The sequence below is a fragment of the Ranitomeya variabilis genome, chromosome 5 (genome assembly GCF_051348905.1).
Source record: "Ranitomeya variabilis isolate aRanVar5 chromosome 5, aRanVar5.hap1, whole genome shotgun sequence".
Lineage (NCBI taxonomy): Eukaryota > Metazoa > Chordata > Amphibia > Anura > Dendrobatidae > Ranitomeya > Ranitomeya variabilis.
The window spans coordinates 364,773,356-364,797,127 of NC_135236.1; positions in this window are offsets into that span (position 1 = coordinate 364,773,356).

Genomic DNA, 23,772 nt, shown 5'->3' on the forward strand with positions numbered 1-23,772 from the left:
CCTACGGTACCCTCTGAGTTGGAGTGTGGCCTCTGGTACCCTCCGAGTTGGGGTGCGGCCTCTGGTACCCTCTGAGTTGGGGTGTGGCCTACGGTACCCTCCGAGTTGGGGTGTGGCCTCTGTTACCCTCCGAGTTGGGGTGTGGCCTCTGGTACCCTCCGAGTTAAGGTATGGCCTCTGGTATCCTCCGAGCTGAGGTGTTGCCTATAGTACCCTCCGAGTTGGGGTGTGGACTCTGATACCCTCCGAGTTGGGGTGTGGCCTCTGGTACCATCCGAGTTAGGGTGTGGCCTCTGGGTATCCTTCGAGCTGAGGTGTTGCCTACGGTATCTTCCAAGTTGGGGTGTGGCCTCTGGTACCCTCCGAGTTGGGGTGTGGCCTCTGGTACCCTCCGAGTTGGTTTGAGGCTTCCGATACCCTCCAAGTTGGGGTGTTGCCTCTGGTACCCTCCTAATTGTGTGTGGCCTCCGGTACCCTCCAAATTGGGGTGTGGTCTCTGAATAGCTTCAGAGTTGGTGTGTGGCATACGGTACCCTCTGAGTTGGGGTGTGGTCTCCGGTACCCTCAAAGTTTGTGTGTGGCCTCTTGGGGTGTGGCCTTCAGTACCCTCCGAGTTGGGGTGTGACAACCGCTACCTTCCAGGCACCCTCAGAGTTTGGGTGTGGCCTTCAGATACCCTCCGAGTTGGCGTGAGGCCTCCGATTCCCTTTGAATTGGGGTGTGGCCTCCAGTGCCCTCCGTGTTGGGGTGTGGTGACCAGTACCTTCCAGGTACCCTCAGAGTTTGGGTGTGGCCTTCAGATACCCTCCGAGTTGGCGTGAGGCCTCCGATTCCCTTTGAATTGGGGTGTGGCCTCCAGTGCCCTCCGTGTTGGGGTGTGGTGACCAGTACCTTCCAGGTACCCTCAGAGTTTGGGTGTGGCCTTCAGATACCCTCCGAGTTGGCGTGTGGCCTCCGGGCACCCTCCGTGTTTGGATGTGTCATCCGCTACCTTCTGAGCTGGATTTTGACCTCCGGTACCCTCCGAGCTGAGGTCTTGCCTAAGGTACCCTCAAAGTTGGTGTGTAGCCTCTTGGGGTGTGGCCTCTGGCACCCTCTGAGTTGGGGTGTTGCCTCCAGTACACAGTTGGTGTGTAGCATCTTGGGGTGTGGTATCCTATACCCACTGAGTTGGAGTGTGGCCTCCAGGACCCTTCAAGTTGGGGTGTGGCAACCGGTACCTTCCAGGCACCCTTTGAGTTTGGGTGTGGCCTTCAGATAACCTCCGAGTTGGCGTGTGGCATTCCGCAGCCAACGATTTGGAGTGTGGACCCCGGGCACCCTCAGAGTTGGGGTGTAGCCTCTGCTGCCCTCCGACCTGGGGTGTGGCCTATGATACCCTCCGAGTTGGAGTGTGGCCTCTGGTACCCTCCGAGTTGGGTTGTGGCCTCCTATACCCCCGGACTTGGGGAGTGGCTTCCGGTAACCTTCGAATTTTGATGTGGCCTCCGGTACCCTCCGTATTGACGTGTGGCCTCCGATACCTTCTGAATTCAGGTGTGCCCTCCTATACCCTACAAATTGAGGTGTGGCCTCCGATGCCTTCCGAGTTGGGGTGTGGCTTCTGTTACCCTACGAATTTTGGTGTGGCATCCGTTACCCTCTGAATTGGGGTGTGGCTTGGAACCCTCCGAATTAGAGTGTGGCCTCCGATTACCCTCAGAATTGGGGTGTGGTCTACGGTGCCCTCCGAGTTGGGGTGTGGCCTCCGATACCTTCCAAATTGTGGTGTGCCCTCTGGTTCCCTCTCAATTGGGTTTGGCCTCCGAGTCCTCTCCGACTTGGGGTGTCGCCTCTGGTACCCTGCGAGTTGGAGTGTGGCCTCTGGGGGTGTGGTCTCTGGGGGTGTGGCCTCTGGTACCCTCCGAATTGGGGTGTGGCATCCAGTACCCGCTGAGTTGTTGTGTGGTTTCCGGGCACACTGATTTGGGGTGTGCGGTACCCTCCAAATTCGGTTGTGGCCTCCGAGTATCCTCCAAATTGGGGTGTAGCCTCTGAATATCTTCAGATTTGGGGTGTGGCCTATGGCACCCTGCTAGTTGGGGTATGGCTTCCGGTACCCTCAGGTTAGTGTGTAGCCTCTTGTGGTGTGGCCTCTGGTACCCTCCGAGTTGGGGTGTGGCCTCCAGTACCCAGTTGGTGTGTAGCCTCTTGGGGTGTGGCATCCGGTACTCTCCGTGTTGGGGTGTGGCCTCCAGTACCCTCAGAGTTGGGGTGTGGCCTCTGCTGCCCTCCGAGCTGGGGTGTGGCCTACGATACCCTCAGAGTTGGGGTGTGGCCTCTGGTGCCCTCCGAGTTGGGGTGTGGCCTCTGGCACCCTCCAAGTTTGGGTGTGGCCTATGGTACCCTCCGAGTTGGGGTGTGGCCTCTGGTACCCTCCGAGTTGGGGTGTGGCCTACGGTACCCTCCGAGTTGGGGTGTGGCCTCTGGTACCCTCCGAGTTGGGGTGTGGCATCTGGTACCCTCCAAGTTATGGTGTGTCCTCTTCGGGTATGGCCTCCGATACCCTCTGAGCTGGGGTGTGGCCTCAGAGTACCTTCAGAGTTGGGGTGTGGCCTCTGGTACCCTACGAATTTGGGGTGTGGCTTATGGTACCCTTCGAATATTGGTGTGGCCTCCGTTACCCTCTGAATTGGTGTGTGGTCTTCGGTACCCTCCGAGTGTGGGTGTGGTCTACGGTACCTTCCGAGTTGGGGTGTGGCTTCTTGGGGTGTGGCGTCCGGTACCCTTCGAGTTGGGGTGTGGCCTCCTATACCCTCCGAGTTGAAGTGTGGTTTTAGTTCACAGTCTGCGTTGGGGCGTTGCCTCCGTGTACCCTCTGAGTTGGGGTGTGGCCTCCGAGTATCCCTCAAATTGGGGTGTGGCCTCTGAGTATCTTCAGAGTTGGGGTGTGGCCTACGGTACTCTCCGAATTGGGTTGTGGCCTCCGGTACTGTCCGAGTTGGAGTGAGGCCTCCAGTAGCCTCCGAGTTGGAGAGTGGCAACCGGAACCTTCCAGGCACCCTTGAAGTTTGGGTGTGGCCTTCAGATACCCTCCGAGTTGGCATGTGGCCTTCAGTACCCTCCAAATTGGGGTGTGGCATCCCGTACTCTCCGAAATGGGGTGTGGCCTCCAGGTACCCTACTTGTTGGGGTGTGGCTCCGCTACCCTCCGAGCTGGGGTTTGGCCTCCGGAACCCTCCGAGCTGAGGTGTTGCCTATGGTACCCTCTGAGTTGGGGTGTGGTTTTTGGTACCCTCCGAGTTGGGCTGCGGCCTCTGGTACCCTCCGAGTTGGGGTGTTGCCTCTGGTACCCTCCGAGTTGGGGTGTGGCCTCTGGTACCCTCCGAGTTAGGGTGTGGCCTCTGGTATCCTCTGAGCTGAGGTGTTGCCTACGGTACCCTCCGAGTTGGGGTGTGGCCTCTGATACCCTCATAGTTGGGGTGTGGCCTCTGGTACCCTCTGAGTTAGGGTGTGGCCTCTGGTATATTCCGAGCTGAGGTGTTGCCTACGGTACCCTCCGAGTTGGGGTGTGGCCTCTGGTACTCTTCAGGTTGGGATGTGGCCTCTGGTACCCTCCGAGTTGGGGTGTGGCCTCCGATACCATCAGAGTTGGGGTGTTGCCTCCGGTACCCTCCGAATTGGGGTGAAGTCTCTGAATATCTTCAGTGTTGGGGTGTGGCATACGGTACCCTCTGAGTTTGGGTGTGGTCTCCGGTACCCTCAAAGTTTGTGCGTAAGCTCTTGGGGTGTGGCCTCCAGTACCCTCCAAATTGGGGTGTTTCAACCGCTACCTTTCAGGCACCCTCAGAGTTTGGGTGTGGCCTTCAGATACCCTCCGAGTTGGTGTGTGGCCTCCGATACCCTCCGATTTGGGGTGTGGCTTCCAGTACTCTCCGAGTTGGGATGTGGCAACCAGTACCTTCCAGGCACCCTCAGAGTTTGGGTGTGGTCTTCATATACCCTCCGAGTTGGCGTGTGGCCTCCAGGTACCCTCTGTGCTTTTGGTGTGGCTTCCGGTTACCCTCCGTGTTGGGGTGTGCCCTCCGCTACCTTCTGAGCTGGGTTTTGACCTCCGATACCCTCTGATCTGAGGTTTTGTCTCCAGTACCCAGTTGGTGTGTAGTCTCTTGGGGTGTGGCATCCGATACCCTCCGAGTTGGGGTATGGACTCCAGTACCCAGTTGGTGTGTAGCCTCTTGGGGTGTGGCATCCGGTACCCTCCGAGTTGGAGTGTGGCCTCCAGTACCCTCTGGAGGAATTGGGGTGTGGCAACCGGTACCTTCCAGGCATCCTTGGAGTTTGGGTGTGGCCTTCAGATAACGTCCGAGTAGGTGTGTGGCCTTCGGTACCCTCCGAATTGGGTGTGGCCTTCAGGTACCCTCCGTGTTGGGGTATGGCCTCCGCTACCCTCCGAGCTGGGGTGTGGCCTCCTTTACCCTCCAAGCTCTTGTGTTGCCTATGGTACCCTCTGAGTTGGGGTGTGGTCTCTGGTACCCTCCGAGTTGGGCTGCGGCCTCTGGTACCCTCTGAGTTGGGGTGTGGCCTACGTTACCCTCCGAGTTGGGGTGTTACCTCTGGTACCCTCCGAGTTGGGGTGTTGCCTCTGATACCCTCCGAGTTGGGGTGTTGCCTCTGGTACCCTACGAGTTGGGGTGTGGCTTCTGTTACCCTTCGAATTTTGGTGTGGACTCCGTTACCTTCCGAATTGGGGTGTGGCTTGGTACCCTCCGAATTAGAGTGTGACCTCCGGTTCCCTCCGAATTGAGGTGTGGCCTCCTAGTATCCTCAGAATTGGGGTGTGGTCTTCGGTACCCTCCGAGTTGGGGTGTGGTCTACGGTACCCTCCGTGTTGGGGTGTGGCCATTGGTACCCTCTGAGTTGGCGTGTGGCCTCCTTTACTCTCTGAGTTTGAGTGTGGCCTCTTGTGGTGAGGCATCTGGTACCCCTAGAGCTGGGGTGTGGCCTCCGATACTCTCGAGTTGAAGTGCGGTTTCCGGGCACACTCTGAATTGGGGAGTGGCCTACTGGTACCCTCCGAGTTGGGGTGTGGCCTCCGAGTATCTTCCAAATTGGGGTGTAGCCTCTGAGTATCTTCAGAGTTGGGGTGCGGCCTACGGTACCCTCCGAGTAGGGGTGCGGCCTCTGGTACTCTCTGAGTTGGGGTGTGGCCTCCGGTACCCTCAAAGTTGGTGTGTAGCAACCGTTACCTTCCAGGCACCCTTGGAGTATGGGTGTGGCCTTCAGATACCCTGCGAATTGGAGTGTGGCCTCTGGTACCCTCCGAAATGGGGTGTGGCATCACGCAGCCAACGATTTGGGGTGTGGACTCCGGGCACCCTCCGAATTGGGGTGTGGCCTCCAGGTACCCTCCGTGTTGGGGAGTGGCCTCCGCTAGCCTCCCAGCTGGGGTTTGGCCTCCGGTACACTCCAAGCTGAGGTGTTGCCTATGGTACCCTTTGAGTTGAAGTGTGGCCTCTGGTACCCTCCGAGTTGGGGTGCGACTTCTGGTACCCTCCGAAGTAGGGTGTGGCCTCTGGTATCCTCCGAGCTGAGGTGTTGCCTACTGTACGCTCCGAATTGGGGTGTGGCCTGTGATACCCTCCGAGTTGGGGTGTGGCCTCTGGAACCCTCCGAGTTATGATGTGGCCTCTGGTATCCACCGAGCTGATGTGTTGCCTACGGTACCCTCCGAGTTGGGGTGTGGCCTCTGACACCCTCCAAGTTGGGGTCTGGCCTCTGGTACCCTTCCAGTTGGGGTGTGGCCTCCGATACCTTCGAGTTGGGGTGTTGCTTCCGGTACCCTCCGAATTGTGATGTGGCCTCCGGTACCCTCCGAGTTGGGGTGTGGCCTCCTAAACCCTCCAAGTTGGGGTGTAGCCTCTTTGTGCATGGCCTGCAATTCCCTCTGAGCTTGGGTGTGGCCTCCTACACCCCCGGATTTGGGGTGTGAGCTTCCGGTAACCTTCGAATTTTGATGTGGCCTCCGGTACCCTCTGAATTGGGGTGTGGCCTCCAATACCTTCTGAATTTAGGTGTGCCCTCCGATACCGTACGAATTGGGGTGTGGCCTCTGATACCTTCTGAGTTGGGGTGTGGCTTCTGTTACCCTTCGAATTTTGGTGTGGCCTCCATTGCCCTCCGAATTGGGGTGTGGCTTGGTGCCCTTCGAATTAGTGTGGCCTCCGGTACCCTCCGAATTGGGGTGTGGCCTCCAATTACCCTCAGAATGGGGGTGTGCCCTCCGGTTCCCTCTAAATTGGGTTTGGCCTCCGAGTACCCTCCGAGTTGCGGTGTCACCTCTGGTACCCTCTGAGTTGGTGTGTGGCCTCTGGGGGTGTGACCTCTGGGCGTGTGGCCTCTGGTACCCTCCGAGTTGGGGTGTGGCATCCAGTACCCTCTGAGTTGTTGTGTGGTTTCCGGGCACACTGAGTTGGGGTGTGGCTTCCGGGTACCCCCCAAATTGGAGTGTGGCCTCCGAGTATCCTCCAAATTGGGGTGTGGCCTCTGAATATCTTCAGAGTTGGGGTGTGGCCTACGGCACCCTGCGAGTTGAGGTGTTTCTTCCGGTACCCTCAAAGTTAGTGTGTAGCCTCCTGGGGTGTGGCCTCTGGTACCCTCCGAGTTGGGGTGTGGCCTCCAGTACCCAGTTGGTGTGTATCCTCTCGGGGTGTGGCCTCCAGTACCCTCTGATTTGGGCTGTGGCAACCGATACCTTCCAGGCACCCTCGGAGTTTGAGTGTGGCCTTGGTACCCTCCGAGTTGGGGTGTGGCCTACGGTACCCTCTGAGTTGGGGTGTGGCCTCTGGTACCCTCCGAGTTGGGGTGTGGCCTCTGGTAGTCTCCGAGTTGGGGTGTGGCCTCCGGTACTCTCTGAGTTGGGGTGTGGCCTCTTTGGGCCTCCGATACCCTCTGAGCTGGGATGTGGCCTCCGATACTCTCCGAGTTGGGGTTTGGCTTCCGGTAACCTTCGAATTTTGATGTGGCCTCCGGTACCCTCTGAATTGGAGTGTGCCCTTCTATACTCTCTGAATTGGGGTGTGTCCTCAGAGTGCCTTCAGAGTTGGGGTGTGGCCTCCGGTACCCTACGAATTGAGGTGTGGCCTCCGGTACCCTATGAATTGGGGTGTGGCTTCTGGTACATGTCAAATTTTGGTGTGGCCTCTGTTACCCTCTGAATTGTGGTGTGGCCTCGGTACCCTCCGAATTATGGTCTGGCCTCCTGTACTTCCGAATTGGGATGTGTCTTCCAAGTACCCTCAGAATTGGGGTGTGGTCTTCGGTACCCTCCGAGTTGGGGTGTGGCTTATTAATGTGTGTCATCTGGTACCCTTTAAGCTGGGGTGTGGCCTCCGATACCCTCCGTGTTGAAGTGTGGTTTCCGGGCACACTCTGAGTTGGGGCATGGCCTCCGGGTACCCTCTGATTTGGGGTGTGGCCTCCGAGTATCCTCCAAATTGGGGTGTGGCCTCTGAGTCTCTTCAAAGTTGGGGTGTTGCCTACAGTACCCTCTGAGTTGGGTTGTGGCCTCCGGTAACATCCAAGTTGGAGTGTGGCCTCCAGTACCCTACAAGTTGGGGTGTGGCAACCGGTACCTTCCAGGCACCCTTGGATATTGGGTGTGGCCTTCAGATAACCTCCGAGTTGGCGTGTACGGCCTTCGGTACCCTCCGAATTGGGGGGTGGCATCCTCTACCGTACGAGTTGGGGTGTGGCCTCCAAGTTTCCTCCAAATTGGGGAGTGTCCTCTGAGTATCTTCAGAGTTGGGGTATGGCCTGCGATTCCCTCCGAGTTGGGGTGCAGCCTCTGGTACTCTCTGAGTTGGAGTGTGGCTTCTGGGACCTTCAAAGTTGGTGTGTTGCCTCTTGGGGTGTGGCCTCCCCCTCTGAGTTGGGGTATGGCCTCCAGTACCCACCGAGTTAGGGTGTGGCAACCGGTACCTTCCAGGCACTCTTGGAGTTTGGGTGTGGCCTTCAGATACCCTCCGAATTGGGGTGTGGCATCCCGTACCCTACGATTTGGGGTGTGAACTCCGCGCACCCTCCGAATTGGGGTGTGGCCTCCGCTACCCTCCGAGCTTGGGTTTGGCCTCCGGTACCCTCCGAGCTGAGGTGTGGCTTGGTACCCTCCGAATTAGAGTGTGGCCTCCGGTACCCTCCGAATTGGGGTGTGGCCTCCGAGTACCCTCAGAATTGAGGTGGGGTTTGGCCATTCATACACTCCATGTTGTGGTGTGGACTCCGCTACCCTCCGAGCTGGGGTTTGGCCTCCGATACCCTCCGAGCTGAGGTGTTGCCTACTTTACCCTCTGAGTTGGAGTGTGGCCTCTGATACCCTCCAAGTTGGGGTATGGCCTCTGGTAAACTCCAAGTTAGGGTGTGGCCTCTGGTATCCTCCAAGCTGAGGTGTTGCCTACGGTACCCTCCGAGTTGGGGTGTAGCCTCTGGTACCCTCCGAGTTGGGGTGTGGCCTATGGTACTCTCCAATGTTGGGGTGTGGCCTCTGGTACCCTCCGAGTTGGGGTGTGGCCTCTGGTACTCTCCGAGTTGGTTTGTGGCCTCCGGTACCCTCCGAGTTGGGGTGTGGCCTCTTCGGGTATGGCCTCCGATACCCTCTGAGCTGTGGTGTGGCCTCCAATACCCTCCGACTTGGGGTTTGGCTTCCGGTAACCTTCGAATTTTGATGTGGCCTCTGGTACCATCCGAATTGGGGTGTGGCCTCCTATACCCTCCGAATTGGGGTAAGGCCTCAGAGTACCTTCCCAGTTGGGGTGTGGCCTCCTAAACCCTCCAAGTTGGGGTGTGGCCTCTATGTGTATGGCTTCCGATACCCTCCGAGCTGGGGTGTGGCCTCCTACACTCCTGGAGTTGGGGTGTGGCTTCCGGTAACCTTCGAATTTTGATGTGGCCTCAGTACCCTCCGAATTGGGGTGTGACCTCCGATACCTTCTGAATTCAGGTGTGCCCTCCGGAACCCTACGAATTGAGGTGTGGCCTCCGATACCTTCGGAGTTGGGGTGTGGCTTCTGTTACCCTTCGAATTTTGGTGTGGCATCCGTTACCCTCCGAATTGGGGTGTGGCTTGGTACACGCCGAATTAGAGTGTGGCCTTCGGTACCCTCCAAATTGGGGTGTGGCCTCCGATTACCCTCAGAATTGGGGTGTTGTCATGAATCCACACTGCTGCCACCAATTTGTCATGATTCACCCCATGACCGTCACCCCTACGTCACGGATCGGGGTGACTTTAGGCCAACAGACGGCTATCACATGTGCAGGGGGCTTATCTTAGGTATCCCTCCACTGCTACAATGTGATGAAAAAACACACACAAGGCTATTGACCTCCTAGTTTACAGCAGGGGCTTATTTTAGGTATCCCACTGCTCTTCAATATACCACGAACTGCAGGGATTTATGTATATCCCGCTTTACAGTTCTGCTTTAACTTGCAGCTCTCTGGCGCCCCCCTTACCCTCAGGTCAGATTAGGTACTGCACCTAGGGTAATTAGTCACCAGAAAGGCTGCCTGCTATGTACTGGCTATTGGGCACGCTGCATTGAGGTGATATAGCTACTCCCGCTCAGGCAGGAACAATAATTATCAACGCCGCAGTCGCTACAACGACACCCAAAGGCCCCGCACACGGTATGCTGCCACCAGCTTTGATTAAACGGGTCCGAAGCTAACCCAAAACAGTAGTGTAATTCCCTTCAGAAGACTTAGGGTACGTGTCCACGTTCAGGAAACGATGCGTATTTGACGCTGCGTGGGGCAGCAGCGTCAAACACGCAGCGTCCAGATGTTCCAGCATAGTGGAGGGGATTTAATGAAATCCCGTGTCCACTATGCGTGGAATCACGCACCCGTCGGCCCTGCGACTCCGGACATGCTGCGCGTCTTTTAAGATCGCAGCATGTCCGTGTTCCTTGCGGCGATGCTGCGTCTCCGCAAGGAGTAACACAGGGCCCTATGCGTGGGGTGCGATGATCCCGGATGTGTACAATGAACACATCCGGCATCATCGCGTCCCAGAAGGGGGCGGGGCTTAGCGCAGAGCGGGTTTGCCGCTCCGACGATACCGCCGGCCATCCTGAACGTGGACACATACCCTTAGGGTACTTTTTAGAACAGGAAGAACGAACTAGTAATTTATATATTTTACTCCGAAAGTTTAAGGCAGTGTTTACAAAAAGGCACATAAAGTTGTTACAATATGGGACAATTGAAAATATGTACAAGGTAATTATAAAATAAAGAGATTAAATGAGAAAGGTAAAACTCATGTTCTCAGTCCATTTCAGGCAAAACCATGCTGGTGGGCGGGACCAAAAATGTCCCAGTGCATCAGGAGGTCGGGATAGGAACAGCTCCTCAAGTAAGACTCTCTAATACTCTCGAGGCTGGGTAAAGTGGAGTCACTTAAATAACCACAGCCTTATGACATCACGAACAGGACTGGCTTCCTCAGACCCTCCTATCTCTTCAGTCTTAGTAAATTTAACACAAGTTTGTCTAATGCCTGTATCTCCGCTACAGAACATGTCAGAATCATAACACACCCAGCATTCATCTTGTATTAACATTGGCGTTCTAATGAGACCAAATTTGTGCTATTTGTGATGCACAGTTCCAGAGAAATCCAGACTCTGTCCCTGTTGGAACTAGAAGATCGCGTTTACCGTGGCCGATAGATCCGCTGATGGAGATTCACAAACTGGACGTATTATTTTCCTAGCGTAAACCGTTGGCCCAATATCTTATCATATTAGAACAAAGACCCTCATGGATGTTGGATAACTTCTATACCAGTTCTAGCTGGAGGAAAGTTTGAGCCAACACAAGCGATCATAAAAATTCTTTTGGGAGGGGCATGAAGAGTGAGTTGCTCAAAGTCAGGAACTCGCAGCAAGAAGCAATAAAAGCTCTTCTACACCCTCTGAAAAGAAAAGCTAAACCCTCAAGTAAAGGGGGGTCAACGCCCACCCTATAGGTGCTGGCAATGAGGGACTAAAACTTATATTATATTTCATACAATATCGCGACAGGTGTGGTCTACAGTGCCCTCCGAGTTGGGGTGTGTCCTCCGGTACCCTCCAAATTGTGGTGTGCCCTTTGGTTCCCTCTGAATTGGGTTTGGCCTCTGAGGACCGTCTGAGTTGGGGTGTCGCCTCTGGTACCCTCCGAGTTGGTGTGTGGCCTCTGTGGGTGTGGTCTCTGGGGGTATGGCCTCTGGTACCCTCCGAATTGGTGTGTGGCATCCAGTACCCTCTGAGTTGTTGTGTGGTTTCCGGGCACACTGAGTTGGGGTGTGGCCTCCGGGTACCCTCTAAATTGGGGTGTGGCCTCCGAGTATCCTCCAAATTGGGGTGTGGCCTCTGAATATCTTCAGAGTTGGGGTGTGGCCTACGGAACCCTGTGAGTTGGGGTGTGGCTTCCGGTATCCTCAAAGTTAGTGTGTAGCCTCTTGGGGTGTGGCCTCTGGTACCCTCCGAATTGTGGTGTGGCCTCCGGTACCCTCCGAATTGGGGTGTGGTCTCTGGATATCTTCAGAGTTGGGGTGTGGCATACGGTACCCTCTGAGTTGGGGTGTGGTCTCCGGTACCCTCAAAGTTTGTGTGTAGCCTCTTGGGGTGTGGCCTCCAGTACCCTCCGAGTTGGGGTGTGGCAACTGCTACCTTCCAGGCACCCTCAGAGTTTGGGTGTGGCCTTCAGATACCCTCCGAGTTGGCGTGTGGCCTCCGATACCCTCCAAATTGGGGTGTGGCCTCCAGTGCCCTCCGAGTTGGAGTGTGGCGACCAGTACCTTCCAGGCACCCTCAGAGTTTGGGTGTGGCCTTCAGATACCCTCCAAGTTAGCGTGTGGCCTCAGGTACCCTCCGAATTGGGGTGTGGTATCTGAATATCTTCAGAGTTGGGGTGTGACATACGGTACCCTTTGAGTTGGGTGGGGTCTCCGGTAACCTCAAAGTTTGTGTGTAGCCTCTTGAGTTGTGGCCTCCAGTACCCTATGAGTTGGGGTGTGACAACCGCTACCTTCCAGGCACCCTCAGAGTTTGGGTGAGGCCTTCAGATACCCTCTGATTTGGCATGTGCCCTCCGCTACCTTCTGCGCTGGGTTTTGACCTCCGGTACCCTCCGAGCTGAGGTGTTGCCTGCAGTACCCGCAAAGTTGGTGGGTAGCCTCTTGGGGCGTGGCCTATGACACCCTCCGAGTTGGGGTGTGGCTTCCAGTACCCAGTTGGAGCATAGCCTCTTTAGGTGTGGCCTCTGGCATCCTCCGAGTTGAAGTGTGGCCTCCAGTACTCTCCGAGTTGGGGTGTGGCAACCGGTACCTTCCAGGCACCCTTGGAGTTTGGGTGTGGCCTTCAGATAACCTCCGAGTTGGCGTGTGGCCTTCGTACCCTCCTAATTGGAGTGTGGCATCTCGTACCCTACGATAAGGGGTGTGGACACCGGGCACCCTCCGAATTGGGGTGTGGCCTCCAGGTACCCTCCGTGTTGGGGTGTGGCCTCCGCTACCCTCCGAGCTTGGGTTTAACCTCCGGTACCCTCCGAGCTGAAGTGTTGCCTACGGTACCCTTTGAGTTGGGGTGTGGCTTGGTACCCTCCGAATTGAGGTGTGGCCTCTGAGTACCCTCAGAATTGGGGTGTGGTCTTCAATACCCTCCGAGTTGGGGTGTGGTCTACGGTGCCCTCCGAGTTGGGGTGTGGCCATTGATACTCTCCGAGTCAGGGTGTGGCCTCCTGTATGCTCCAAGTTTGTGTGTGGCCTCTTGGGGTGAGGCATACGGTACCCTTAGAGCTGGGGTGTGGCCTCCGATAACCTTCGAGTTGAAGTGTGGTTTCCAGGCACACTCTGAGCTGGGGAGTGGCCTACTGGTACCTTCCGAGTTGTGGTCCGGCCTTCGACATTCCTCCAAATTGGGGTGTGGCCTCTGAGTATCTTCAGAGTTGGGGTATGGCCTACGGTACCCTCCGTGTTGGGGTGTGGCCTCCAGTACCCATTTGGTCTGTTGCCTCTTGGGGTGTGGACTCTGGTACCCTCTGAGTTGGGGTGTGGCCTCCAGTACCCACCGAGTTGGGGTGTGGCCTCTGGTACCCTCTGAAGTGGGGTGTGGCATCCCGTACCCTACGATTTGGGGCGTGAACACTGGGCACCCTTCGAATTGGGGTGTGGCTTCTGGGTACTCTACTTGTTGGGGTGTGGCCTCCGCTACCCTCCGATCTGGGGTTTGGCCTCCGGTACCCTCCGAGCTGAGGTGTTGTCTACGGTACCCTCTTAGTTGGGGTGTGGCCTACGGTACTTTCCGAGTTGGGGTGTGGCCTCTGGTACCCTCCAAGTTTGGGTGTGGCCTCTGGTACCCTCCAAGTTAGGGTGTGGCCTCTGGTATCCTCCGAGCTGAGGTGTTGTCTACGGTATCCTCCGAGTTGGGGTGTGCCCTACGGTACTCTCCGAGTTGGGGTGTGGCCTCTGGTACCCTCCAAGTTTGGGTGTGGCCTCTGGTACCCTACGAGTTGGGGTGTGGCCTACGGTACTCTGCGAGTTGGGGTGTGGCCTCTGTTATCCTCCGAGTTGTGGTGAAGCCTCTGGTACTCTCCGAGTTGGTTTGTGACCTCCGGTACATTCTGAGTTGGGGTGTGGCCTCTTCGGGTATGGCCTCTGATACCCTCCGTGCTGGGGTGTGGCCTCCGATACCCTCCGAGTTGGGGTGTGGCTTCCGGTAACCTTCAAATTTTGATGTGGCCTACGGTACCCTCCGAATTGGGGTGTGGCCTGATATACCCTCCGAATTGGGGTGTGGCCTCAGAGAACCTTCAGAGTTGGGGTGTGGCCTCCGCTACCCTATGAATTGGGGTGTGGCTTCTGGTACCCATCAAATTTTGGTGTGGCCTCCGTGACCCTCCGAATTGGGGTGTGGCCTGATATACCCTCCGAATTGGGGTGTGGCCGCAGAGAACCTTCAGAGTTGGGGTGTGGCCTCTGCTACCCTACGAATTGGGGTGTGGCTTCTGGTACCCATCAAATTTTGGTGTGGCCTCGGTACCCTAGGAATTAGGGTGTGGCCTCCTATACTATACTATACTTCCGAATTGGGGTGTGGCCTCTGAGTAATTGGGGTGCCCTCCGAGTAGGGGTGTGGCTTCTTGGGGTGTGGCATCTGGTACCCTTCGAGCTGGAGTGTGGCCTCTGATACCCTCCGAGTTCGGGTGTGGCATCTGGTACCCTCCGATTTAGGGTGTGGCCTCTAGTATAGTATCCTCTGAGCTGAGCTGTTGCCTATGGTACCTTTAGAGTTGGGGTGTAGCCTCTGGTACCCTCCAAGTTGGGGTGTGGCCTCTGGTACCCTCCGAGTTGGGGTGTTGCCTCCGGTACCCTCCGAATTGTGGTGTGGCCTCAGGTACCCTCCGAATTGGGGTGTGGTCTCTGAATATCTTCAGAGTTGGGGTGTGACATACGGTACCCTCTGAGTTTGGGTGTGGTATCCGGTACCCTCAAAGTTTGTGTGTAGCCTCTTGGGGTGTGGCCTCCAGTATTCTACGAGTTGGGGTGTGGCCTCAGAGAACCTTCAGAGTTGGGGTGTGGCCTCCGCTACCCTACGAATTGGGGTGTGGCTTCTGGTACCCATCAAATTTTGGTGTGGCCTCGGTACCCTAGGAATTAGGGTGTGGCCTCCTATACTATACTTCCGAATTGGGGTGTGGCCTCTGAGTAATTGGGGTGCCCTCCGAGTAGGGGTGTGGCTTCTTGGGGTGTGGCATCTGGTACCCTTCGAGCTGGAGTGTGGCCTCTGATACCCTCCGAGTTGGGGTGTGGCATCTGGTACCCTCCGATTTAGGGTGTGGCCTCTAGTATAGTATCTTCTGAGCTGAGGTGTTGCCTATGGTACCTTTAGAGTTGGGGTATAGCCTCTGGTACCCTCCAAGTTGGGGTGTGGCCTCTGGTACCCTCCGAGTTGGGGTGTTGCCTCCGGTACCCTCCGAAATGTGGTGTGGCCTCAGGTACCCTCCAAATTGGGGTGTGGTCTCTGAATATCTTCAGAGTTGGGGTGTGACATATGGTACCCTCTGAGTTTGGGTGTGGTATCCGGTACCCTCAAAGTTTGTGTGTAGCCTCTTGGGGTGTGGCCTCCAGTACCCTACGAGTTGGGGTGTGGCAACTGCTACCTTCCAGGCACCCTCAGAGTTTGGGTGTGGCCTTCAGATACCCTGCGAGTTGGCGTGTGGCCTCTGATACCCTCCGAATTGGGGTGTGGCCTCCTGTACCCTCCGAGTTGGGGTGTGGCGACCAGTACCTTCAATGCACCCTCAGAGTTTGGGTGTGGCCTTCAGATACTGTCCGAGTTGGCATGTGCCCTCCGCTGCCTTCTGCGCTGGGTTTTGACCTCCGGTACGCTCCGAGCTGAGGTTTTGCCTTCAGTACCCTCAAAGTTGGTGTGTAGCCTCTTGGGGCGTGGCCTCAGGCACCCTACGAGTTGGGGTGTGGCCTCCAGTACCCAGTGGAAGTGTAGCCTCTTGGGGTGTGGCCTCTGGCACCCTCCGAGTTGGAGTGTGGCCTCCAGTACCCTCCGAGTTGGGGTGTGGCAACTGGTACCTTCCAGGCACCCTTGGAGTTTGGGTGTGGCCTTCAGATAACCACCAAGTTGCCATGTGGCCTTCGGTACCCTCCGAATTGGGGTTTGGCATCCTGTACCCTACAATTTGGGGTGTGGATGCCCGGGAACCCTCCAAATTGGGGTGTGGTCTCCAGGTACCCTCCATGTTGGGGTGTGGCCTCCGGTACCCTCTGAGCTGAGGTGTTGCCTACGGTACCCTCCGAGTTGGGGTGTGGCTTCTGTTACCATTCGAATTTTGGTGTGGCCCCTGTTACCCTCTGAATTAGGGTGTGGCTTGGTACCCTCCAAATTAGTGTGGCCTCCGGTACAATCCGAATTGGGGTGTGGCCTCCGAGTACCCCCAGAATTGGGGTGTGGTCTTCGGTACCCTTCGAGTTGGGGTGTGGCCATTGGTACCCTCTGAGTTGGGGTGTGGCCTCCTGTACACTCCGAGTTTGGGTGTGGCCTCTTGGGGGTGAGGCATCCGATACCCTTAGAGCTGGGGTGTGGCCTCCGATACCCTCCTAGTTGAAGTGTGGTTTCTGGGCACACTCTGAATAGGGGAGTGGCCTACGAGTATTGGCCTACGAGTATCTTCCAAATTGGGTTGTGGCCTCTGAATATCTTCAAAGTTGGGATGTGGCCTATGGCACCCTGCGAGTTGGGGTGTGGCTTCCGGTACCACCAAAGTTAGTGTGTAGCCTCTTGGAGTGTGGCCTCTAGTACCCCCTGAGTTGGTGTGTGGCCTCTGGGGGTGTGGCCTCTGGGGGTGTGGCCTCTGGTACCCTCCCAGTTGGGGTGCGGCATCCAGTACCCTCCGAGTTGTGTGGTTTCCGGGCACACTGAGTTGGGGTGTGGCCTCCTGGTACCTTTCAAATTGGGGTGTGGCCTCGGATTATCTTCCAAATTGGGGTGTGGCCTCTGAATATCTTCAGAGTTGGGGTGTGGCAACTGGTACCTTCCAGGCACCCTTGGAGTTTGGGTGTGGCCTTCAGATAACCACCGAGTTGGCATGTGGCCTTCGGCACCCTCTGAATTGGGGTGTGGCATCCCACACCCTACGATTTGGGGTGTGGATGCCAGGAACCCTCCAAATTGGGGTGTGGCCTCCAGGTACCCTCCATGTTGGGGTGTGGCCTCCTCTACCCTCCAAGCTGGGGTTTGGCCTCCGGTACCCTCTGAGCTGAGGTGTTGCCTATGGTACCCTCCGAGTTGGGGTGTGGCTTCTGTTACCATTCGAATTTTGGTGTGGCCCCTGTTACCCTCCGAATTAGGGTGTGGCTTGGTACCCTACAAATTAGAGTGTGGCCTCCGGTACAATCCGAATTGGGGTGTGGCCTCCGAGTACCCCCAGAATTGGGGTGTGGTCTTCGGTACCCTTCGAGTTGGGGTGTGGCCATTGGTACCCTCTGAGTTGGGGTGTGGCCTCCTGTACGCTCTGAGTTTGGGTGTGGCCTCTTGGGGGTGAGGCATCCGATACCCTTAGAGCTGGGGTGTGGCCTCCAATACCCTCCTAGTTGAAGTGTGGTTTCTGGGCACACTCTGAATTGGGGAGTGGCCTACGAGTATCTTCCAAATTGGGTTGTGGCCTCTGAATATCTTCAGAGTCGAGGTGTGGCCTATGGCACCCTGCGAGTTGGGGTGTGGCTTCCGGTACCACCAAAGTTAGTGTGTAGCCTCTTGGGGTGTGGCCTCTAGTACCCCCTGAGTTGGTGTGTGGCCTCTGGGGGTGTGGCCTCTGGGGGTGAGGCCTCCGAGTTGGGGTGTGGCATCCAGTACCCTCTGAGTTGTGTGGTTTCCGGGCACACTGAGTTGGGGTGTGGCCTCCTGGTACCTTTCAAATTGGGGTGTGGCCTTGGATTATCTTCCAAATTGGGGTGTGGCCTCTGAATATCTTCAGAGTTGAGGTGTGGCCTATGGCACCCTGCGAGTTGGGGTGTGGCTTCCGGTACCACCAAAGTTAGTGTGTAGCCTCTTGGGGTGTGGCCTCTAGTACCCCCTGAGTTGGTGTGTGGCCTCTGGGGGTGTGGCCTCTGGGGGTGAGGCCTCCGAGTTGGGGTGTGGCATCCAGTACCCTCTGAGTTGTGTGGTTTCCGGGCACACTGAGTTGGGGTGTGGCCTCCTGGTACCTTTCAAATTGGGGTGTGGCCTTGGATTATCTTCCAAATTGGGGTGTGGCCTCTGAATATCTTCAGAGTTGAGGTGTGGCCTACGGCACCCTGTGAGTTGGAGTGTGGCTTCCGATGCACCCAAAGTTAGTGTGTAGCCTCTTGGGGTGTGGCATCCGGTACCCTCCGAGTTGGGGTGTCGCCTCCAGTACCCTCCTAGTTGGGCTGTGGCAGCCGGTACCTTCCAGGCACCCTTGTAGCTTGGGTGTGGCATTCAGATACACTCTGATTAGGCGTGTGGCATCCGGTACCCTCTGAATTGAGGTGTGGCATCCCATAGCCTACGATTTAGGGTGTGGACCCCGGGCACCCTTAGAGTTGGGGTGTGGCCTCTGATGCCCTCTGAGCTGGGGTGTGGCCTATGATACCCTCCAAGTTGGGGTGTGGCCTCTGGTGCACTCCGAGTTGGGGTGTGGCCTCCTAAACCTTCCAAGTTGGGGTGTGGCCTCTTCATGTATGGCCTCCGATACCCTCCGAGTTGGGGTGTGGCAAATGGTACCTTCCAGGCACCCTTGGAGTTTGGGTGTGGCCTTCAGATAACCACCGAGTTGGCATGTGGCCTTCGGTACCCTCCGAATTGGGGTGTGGCTTCCCACACCCTACGATTTGGGGTGTGGATGCCGGGAATCCTCCAAATTGAGGTGTGGCCTCCAGGTACCCTCCATGTTGGGGTGTGGCCTCCTCTACCCTCCAAGCTGGGGTTTGGCCTCCGGTACCCTCTGAGCTGAGGTGTTGCCTACGGTACCCTCCGAGTTGGGGTGTGGCTTCTGTTACCATTCAAATTTTGGTGTAGCCCCTGTTACCCTCCGAATTAGGGTGTGGCTTGGTACCCTCCAAATTAGAGTGTGGCCTCCGGTACAATCCGAATTGGGGTGTGGCCTCCGAGTACCACCAGAATTGGGGTGTGGTCTTCGGTACCCTTCGAGTTGGGGTGTGGCCATTGGTACCCTCTGAGTTGGGGTGTGGCCTCCTGTACGCTCCGAGTTTGGGTGTGGCCTCTTGGGGGTGAGGCATCCGATACCCTTAGAGCTGGGGTGTGGCCTCCGATACCCTCCTAGTTGAAGTGTGGTTTCTGGGCACACTCTGAATTGGGGAGTGGCCTATTAGTATCTTCCAAATTGGGTTGTGGCCTCTGAATATCTTCAGAGTTGGGGTGTGGCCTATGGCACCCTGCGAGTTGGGGTGTGGCTTCCGTTACCACCAAAGTTAGTGTGTAGCATCTTGGGGTGTGGCCTCTAGTACCCCCTGAGTTGGTGTGTGGCCTCTGGGGGTGTGGCCTCTGGGGGTGTGGCCTCCGAGTTGGGGTGTGGCATCCAGTACCCTCTGAGTTGTGTGGTTTCCGGGCACACTGAGTTGGGGTGTGGCCTCCTGGTACCTTTCAAAATGGGGTGTGGCCTCGGATTATCTTCCAAATTGGGGTGTGGCCTCTGAATATCTACAGAGTTGGGGTGTGGCCTACAGCACCCTGTGAGTTGGAGTGTGGCTTCCGATGCACCCAAAGTTAGCGTGTAGCCTCTTGGGGTGTGGCATCTGGTACCCTCCTAGTTGGGCTGTGGCAGCCGGTACCTTCCAGGCACCCTTGGAGTTTGGGTGTGGCATTCAGATACACTCCGATTAGGCGTGTGGCATCCGGTACCCTCTGAATTGGGGTGTGGCATCCCATAGCCTACGATTTAGGGTGTGGACCCCGGGCACCCTTAGAGTTGGGGTGTGGCCTCTGATGCCCTCTGAGCTAGGGTGTGGCCTACGGTACCCTCCGAGTTGGGGTGTGGCCTCTGGTGCACTCCGAGTTGGGGTGTGGCCTACGGTACCCTCCGAGTTGGGGTGTGGCCTCTGGTGCACTCCGAGTTGGGGTGTGGCCTCCTAAACCTTCCAAGTTGGGGTGTGGCCTCTTCGTGTATGGCCTCCGATACCCTCTGAGCTGGGGTGTGGCCTCCGATACCCCCGTAGTTGGGATGTGGCTTCCGATATCTTCTGAATTCAGGTGTGCCCTCTGATGCCCTACGAATTGGGGCGTGGCCTCCGATACCTTCCGAGTTGGGGTGTGGTTTCTGTTACCCTTCGAATTTGGTGTGGCCTCCATAACCCTCCGAATTAGAGTGTGGCCTCCGGTACCCTCCGAATTGGGGTGTGGCCTCCAATACCTTCTGAATTCAGGTGTGCCCTCTGATACCCTACAAATTGGGGTGTGGCCTCCTATAGCTTGCAAGTTGGGGTGTGGCTTCTGTTACCCTTCAAATTTTGGTGTGGCCTCCGTTACCCTCCGAATTTGGGTGTGGCTTGGAACCATCCGAATTAGAGTGTGGCCTCCGGTTCCCTCTGAATTGGGGTGTGGCCTCCGATTACCCTCCGAGTTGGGGTGTGGCCTCTGGTACCATCCAAGTTAGGGTGTGGCCTCTGGTACCCTCCGAGTTGGGGTGTAGCCTCTGGTACCCTCCGAGTTGTGTTGAGGCCTCCGATACCCTCCGAGTTGGGTGTTGCCTCCGGTACCCTCCGAATTGTGGTGTGGCGTCCGGTACCCTCCGAATTGGGGTGTGGCCTCCGATTACCTTCAGAATTGGGGTGTAGTCTACGGTGCCCTCCGAGTTGGAGTGTGGCCTCTGGTACCCTCCGAATTGTGGTGTGCTCTCTGGTTCCCTGTGAATTGGGTTTGGCCTCCGATTACCCTCCAAGTTGGCGTGTCGCCTCTGCTACCCTCCAAGTTGCTGTGTGGCCTTTGGGGGTGTGGTTTCTGGGGGTGTGGCCTCTGGTACCCTCCGAATTGGGGTGTGGCATCCAGAACCCTCTGAGTTGTTGTGTGGTTTCCGGGCAGACTGAGTTGGGGTGTGGCCTCTGGGTACCCTCCAAATTGGGGTGTGGCCTACATAGGGGTATCCTCCAAATTGGGGTGTGGCCTCTGAATATCTTCAGAGTTGGGGTGTTGCCTATGGCACCCTGAGATTTGGGGTGTTTCTTCCAATACCCTCAAAGTTACTGTGTAGCCTCTTTTAAGGGGTGGCCTCTGGTACCCTCCGAGTTGAAGTGTGGTCTCCATTACCCAGTTGGTATGTAGCCTCTGGGGGTGTGGCCTCCAGTCCCCTCCTAGTTGGGCTGTGGCAACTGGTACCTTCCAGGCACCCTCGGAGTTTGGGTGTGGCATTCAGATACACTCCGATTAGGCTTGTGGCATCCGGTACCCTCTGAATTGGAGTGTGGCATGCCGTAGCCTACGATTTGGGGTGTGGACCCCTGGCACCCTAAGAGATGGGGTGTGTCCTCTGCTGCCCTCTGAGCTGGGGTGTGGCCTATGACACCCTCCAAGTTGGGGTGTAGCCTCTGGTGCCCTCCGAGTTTGGGTGTGGCCTACAGTACCCTCCGAGTTGAGGTGTGGCCTCTGGTACCCTCCGAGTTGGCGTGTGGCCTCCGGTACCCTCCAAGTTATGGTGTGGCCTCTTTGGGTATGGCCTCCGATACCCTCCGAGCTGGGGTGTGGCCTCCGATACCCTCCCAGTTGGGGTGTGGCTTCTGGTAACCTTCGAATTTTCATGTGGCCCCCGGTACCCTCCGAATTGGGGTGTGGCCTCTGATACCATTTGAATTGGGGTTTGCCCTCCAAATCCACGGGGTTCTCCCCGTTCGAACTGGTATACGGGAGACGGGTAAGGAACCCCGTGGATTCTTGGGGCACCTCCCGATAGGCAAACAGGAGGTGAGGCAAGAATTTCTCCCAGTCCCTGTAGGTCCTGGTAAAAGTCCCAATGAGTTGTTTTAACCTGCCGTTAAAGCGTTCACACAACCCATTGGTTTGCGGGTGGTACTGGGTGCTTCTGATGGACTTCACGCCGCACAGCTTCCACAGTTGGTTGGTCACCTCTGCTGTAAACTGGGTACCCTGGTCCGAGATAATCTCCCGGGGAAATCCAACCCGTGAGAAAACCTGGAGCAGGGCAGCCGCCACCGTCTCTGCCAGTATGTTAGGTAACGCACCCGCCTCTGGATACCGTGTGGCATAATCTACCACTGTCAATATATACCTTTTCCCTGACGGACTGGGTTTGGCTAACGGCCCTATCAGATCGACCGCTACTCGGCTAAATGCTTCCTCCACAATGGGGAGGGGGCGTAATTTGGCCTTGCATTGATCTCCCCTCTTGCCAATGCGCTGGCAACTGTCACAGGTCTGGCAGTATTAGTGCTAGAACACTGGGAAGGGGAGGGCATCATAGAAGGGGTACCTATTGTACCCTATGTGCTGGAATTCCGGGACCGCCTACAGGAGCTGACCCAGGCTGTACGTGGGAACATGCAGGTGGCCCAGCAGCGCCAGCGCGTATGGTACGATCCGAGGGCCAGAGAGCGCACCTTGGAAATAGGGCAGAAGATCCTGGTGTTAGAGCCCACTAGGCAGAACAAGTTCCAAGCTGCATGGCAGGGGCCCTACCAGGTAGTGGGGAAAATAGCCGACACCACCTATAATGTCGCCGATTGTGACGACCCCAGGGTTATCCGCATGTTCCACGTGAATATGCTGAAGCCCTACCGGGAGCGCCTTCTGTGCACCTGAAGCAGAGGATTTAGCCGGACTTCCCTTGCCTGATGTTTTAGGGGAAAGGACTCAGTCTAAAACATGGGACCAGGTACACTTGGGTGAAGACCTAGGCCCCCGGGAGAGACAGCAGGCAGAGGCGTTGTTGAGGCAGCGACAGAGGGTGTTTTCGGGGAAACCCGGGTACACTCACCTGGCACAACACAAGGTTGAGACCCAGGATCAGACCCCCCTGTGACAACCCCCCTTCCGCATCCCGGAGTCTGTACGAGAAGGGATGTGACAAGAGATACAAGAGATGTTGCATTTAGGGGTCATTGAAGAGTCAGATAGTCCCTGGGCATCCCCCGTAGTGTTAGTGCCCAAGAAGGATGGGACTACACGATTTTGTGTAGACTATCGTAAGCTCAATGAGAAAACAGTGGCGGATGCGTATCCCATGCCGCGTGTGGATGAGTTGTTAGACCGGCTGGCAGGAGCAAAGTATTTGACCACCATCGATCTATGCAAAGGCTACTGGCAGATTCCCCTTAGTCCTGATGCTATTCCCAAGTCGGCATTTGTCACCCCGTTTGGCTTATTCCAGTTTTGAGTTATGCCATTCGGGATGAAGACTGCCCCGGCGACCTTCCAGAGGCTGGCTGACCGGCTTCTGGATGGTCTCCAGGACTATGCGTGTGCCTACCTGGATGACATCGCCATCTACAGCGCAGCATGGGAAGAGCATCTAAATCACCTAGAGACAGTAATAGACAGGATCCACAAGGCCGGAATCACCCTGAACCCAAACAAGTGTCACGTGGGCAAAGCCGAGGTTCACTATTTAGGGCATTGGGTGGGAAGTGGGAAACAGAGACCAGAACCAGCCAAGATTGAGGCCATAGCCAAATGGCCCACCCCACGCACTAAAACCCAGGTCTTGGCATTTCTAGGGACAGCAGGGTATTACAGGAAATTCCCAATTACAGCAGTGTAGCCAAGCCCCTGACTGATCTGACCCGAAAGAACCAACCCCGCCAGGTAACCTGAACCCCAGAGTGTGAGGAAGCCTTCCGCCAGCTAAAGGACGCCCTCACCAATACCCCTGTATTGGCCGCACCCGATCCAACTAAACGTTTCCTTGTTCACACAGACACTTCTATGTTTGGATTGGGGGCAGTACTAAGCTAAGTCACCCGGTAGCTTACCTGAGTCGGAAACTACTGCCCCGTGAAGTGAGCTACGGCCATCGAGAAGGAGTGCCTGGCAATAGTATGGGCACTCAAAAAGTTACAACCATATTTGTATGGACGACAGTTTTCCCTCCTAACGGACCATAATCCCCTAGTCTGGCTTAATCGGGTCTCCGGAGACAACGCCAGATTACTGCGGTGGAGTTTTGCCCTACAACCTCTAGACTTCACCATCCACTACAGACCCGGCAAACAAAACGGTAACGCCGATGGACTAAGTCGACAAACGGAAC